The sequence below is a fragment of the Malus domestica genome, chromosome 01 (genome assembly GCF_042453785.1).
Source record: "Malus domestica chromosome 01, GDT2T_hap1".
Lineage (NCBI taxonomy): Eukaryota > Viridiplantae > Streptophyta > Magnoliopsida > Rosales > Rosaceae > Malus > Malus domestica.
This window is the reverse complement of record NC_091661.1, coordinates 3,701,129-3,705,196: the sequence shown is the minus strand read 5'-3', so window position 1 is coordinate 3,705,196 and position 4,068 is coordinate 3,701,129. Positions and strand designations below refer to the sequence as shown.

Here is a 4,068-nt window from a genome sequence, read left to right as displayed (position 1 = left end):
GATTTAAATGGATGAATGGAAGGCTAGCTAAGGGGTTCATCTCCACACATGTTAGACTTGCATACAAAACGATTTCCAATTGCTTTTCAATAAACCATGAATTCTCAATGCCCCAAGTTAATTAGGTCTGCTTAAATTAACCTTCAGATTTTCCTAACGTTATTGAATTGGATGATTGCATACGACAACCCAATACATTCCCCACAAGTCCCCTACATGATTGCATAATAGAGATACAAGCAAGAATCATTAAGTTCTATGAAAACCATAAGCATTGACGAAGCACTTGTTACTATGATTGCATGAAACTTATGCCAAGAATTTACTTAACGCAATTGAGATCATCAACCTTTACTACTTGTGAATATAATTCCATAACGATTAGGTGAAATTTCCTTATATCCTAGCATTCAATTTATGCATGATAATTAAGCGTGCACTCTCAACCAACACACACAAATCAATGTAATTCACATAGATAAATAAATTGAATTCACAACTTATGAAACACAATTAGAAGTAATCAAATCATATCACAAGCATAAACATGTATTTCGAATCCCCCCCTAGCCAAGGGGGGGTTTAGTTCCTCATACGCACAAAACAAAGAGAATTGAATTTAAACATTGAAATCAAAGGAAAAGAAACACCTAGAAATTCCAGCGACGCGAACTTGAATTGTATGAACTTCCAAGCTTCCTTCTCCTCCTCCTTGGTGCGGCAAAGGGTCTAGGGACAGGTTTAGGGCCTTAGGTGTATGGATGCATGGTTATGGAGGAATGTAGTAGTGTTTAGGGGATGGGAATGGTGCGGCAAGAACTTAGAACTAGGGGGAATGGTGTTTGGTGGCTGCGGCAAGAGTGTGGAGAGGGTTGGACGAATTTCTGGAGTGAATTGTGAATTGTGGTGAGTGGTGATCTGATTTAGGGGTTAATATGAATATATATAGGCACTTAAAACCCTAGGGTAATCAGATATGGACTTGGATAACCCAAATCCACAAGGAAATAGGTCTAAACAATCAGATTTTGCAAGGAAAAGGGATAAGGGTGCGGCAGCAATGGGATAAGGTGATAAGGTTTCTAGAATGCCTTGCAAGGCAAGGAATTAGGGTATCTAGAAGCTAGGGTGCGGCACCAAAGTAGGGATTAAGGATAGGGCTCCTAGAAAGCCCCAAAACTGATAGGAATGGCATGAAACCCACGGCAAGGATGGAAACTTTCTATAAACTTCTCATTTGTGTCCTACAACACTTAGGAGTCCTTCTAGGATTAGGAAAACATGTCTCAATCCTCTCTTGACTTGGAATTCTTCTCCTACTTCATCTTGGAAACCTTTCCTTCTTGGACTTGGAAATGTTCTTTGTAGCTGCAACTTGATGCCATTTGGATTTAACTTTCCTACTTCGAGTAGGAAACCTTGTTTGAGTAGGAATCTTCATTCTTCTAGGAATCCATCTTCAACTAGGAATCCCTCGTAGATTAGGAATCCTTCTTCAATTAGGAATCCTTTGTTGATTAGGATTTCATCTTTTAATTAGGCGCTTTCCCACTTCGACTAGGAAACCTTTTTCAAGTAGGAAACATCATCTTCAAATCTTCAATTTCGTCCATCCTCTTGGCTCCAAGCATATGATGTCCATTCCAAGCTCTAAATTGCTCCAAAAGGCTCCAAAATGCATCCTTTTGCATACTTTGCCCTTAGAACCTGAAAACACATAAAACTAGCTTAAAAGACTACTTTACTAAGGAAAAACACTATAAATGCACAAGAACAAGTGATGTCAAAATTATGTTGACACTCAAATTAACCCTCTTTTTATCAATTGTAGCAAAGTATGTAAGTAGGGATCGTTCTAAACCGGGGATTAGGAGGGATTGCAAAATCACTTGAAAACTGACTCAAATATGTAAAAACAAGTTTAAAACACTAAACTAGACTCAAAGAATGCAAAACTAAACTTTAAAACACCAAAACAAACCAAAAGACTCAAAACTGCCTTAAAAACACAATCTGGGCAGTTTTGGACACTAAGCACCAAATTGGACGAATTTGGGTTTTAACTTGAATCAAAACACTTAAAAACACAAAGTAAAACACTTACTAACTAATTTGACACTTTAAAACAAAGGGGGATTGGTTTTGGACGAATTTAAAAACAAAACAAACTTTGTAAATTAGAACAGATTGTAAAAACGAATTTGATTTAAATGGGTGAATGGAAGGCTAGCTAAGGGGTTCATCTCCACACATGTTATACTTGCATACAAAACGATTTCCAATTGCTTTTCAATAAACCATGAATTCTCAATGCCCCAAGTTAATTAGTTCCGCTTAAATTAACCCTCAGATTTTCCTAACGTTATTGAATTGGATGATTGCATACGACAACCCAAAACATTCCCCACAAGTCCCCTACATGATTGCATAATAGAGATACAAGCAAGAATCATTAAGTTCTATGAAAACCATAAGCATTGACGAAGCACTTGTTACTATGATTGCATGAAACTTATGCCAAGAATTTACTTAACGTGATTGAGATCATCAACCTTTACTACTTGTGAATATAATTCCATAACGATTAGGTGAAATTTCCTTATATCCTAGCATTCAATTTATGCATGATAATTAAGCGTGCACTCTCAACCAACACACACAAATCAATGTAATCCACATAGATAAGTAAATTGAATTCACAACTTATGAAACGCAATTAGAAGTAACCAAATCATAACGCAAGCATAAACATGTATTTCGAATCCCCCCCTAGCCAAGGGGGGTTTAGTTCCTCATATGCACAAAACAAAGAGAATTGAATTTAAACATTGAAATCAAAGGAAAAGAAACACCTCGAAATTCCAGCGACGCGAACTTGAATTGCATGAACTTCCGAGCTTCCTTCTCCTCCTCCTTGGTGCGGCAAAGGGTCTAGGGACTAGTTTAGGACCTTAGGTGTATGGATGCATGGTTATGGATGGATGTAGTAGTGTTTAGGGGAAGAGAATGGTGCGGCAAAGGTGTGGAGAGAGCTTGGACGAATTTCTGGAGTGAATTCTGAATTGTGGTGAGTGGTGATCTGATTTAGGGGTTAATAGGAGTATATATAGGCACTTAAAACCCTAGGGTAATCAGATATGGACTTGGATAACCCAAATGCACAAGGAAATAGGTCTAAACAATCAGATTTTGCAAGGGAAAAGGGGTCCTAGGTGCGGCTGGATAGGGATAAGGTGGATAAGGCTTCTAGATGGCCTTGCAAGGCAAGGAAATCAGGTTTCTAGAAGGGATAGGTGCGGCACTTAAAGGATAGGGCAGATTAGGGCTTCTAGAAACCCTCTAATGCAAGGAAAACTCACGGCAAGGATGGATAAGGTTTCTAGAACAAGGATAAGGTATCCTAAATGGATAAGGACTCCTCATTGCACTTGGAAACTTTGCCTATTAGGATTAGGAAACCTTGTCTTTGTCATTCCTTCTTCATTCTGGATTCCTTTTCCTTCTTGGACTTGGAAATCTTCTTTGTAGCTGCAACTTGATGCCATTTGGATTTAACTTTCCTACTTCAAGTAGTAAACCTTGTTTGAGTAGGAATCTTCATCTTTCAAGGAATCCTAATTCAACTAGGAAACCCATTTTGACTAGGAATCCTAATTCAACTAGGATTCCATCTTCACTTAGGCGCTTTCCTACTTCGACTAGGAAACCTTGTTCAAGTAGGAAACATCATCTTCAAATCTTCAATTTCGTCCATCCTCTTGGCTCCAAGCATATGACATCCATTCCAAGCTCAACTTTGCTCCAAAAAGCTCCAAAATGCATTCTTTTTCATATTTTGCCCTTAGAACCTGAAAACACATCAAACTAGCTTAAAAGACTACTTTACTAAGCAAAAACACTATAAATGCACAAGAACGAGCTAAACTAAGGCGCATAAATATGCTCCTATCAACAAGCTAAACTAAGGCGCATAAATATGCTCCTATCAGTGATCCTTGGTGAATGGGTGCGGCTAGGGTGTTTATTTAAAGACTTTAGGGTAATTAAGACTATGAAATAATTTAGGTA

At 38.1% G+C, this 4,068-nt stretch overlaps 1 long non-coding RNA gene across 1 annotated transcript; it reads right to left on the bottom strand.

The window, feature by feature from the left end:
• Positions 1-531: 531 nt before the first annotated feature.
• LOC139195801 (uncharacterized) lies at positions 532-3,783 on the bottom strand. Its single transcript, XR_011580834.1, has 2 exons — positions 2,853-3,783; positions 532-1,707 (listed from the first exon to the last, which is right to left on the bottom strand). It is a non-coding gene; the product is annotated as an uncharacterized lncRNA (long non-coding RNA).
• Positions 3,784-4,068: the final 285 nt, after the last annotated feature.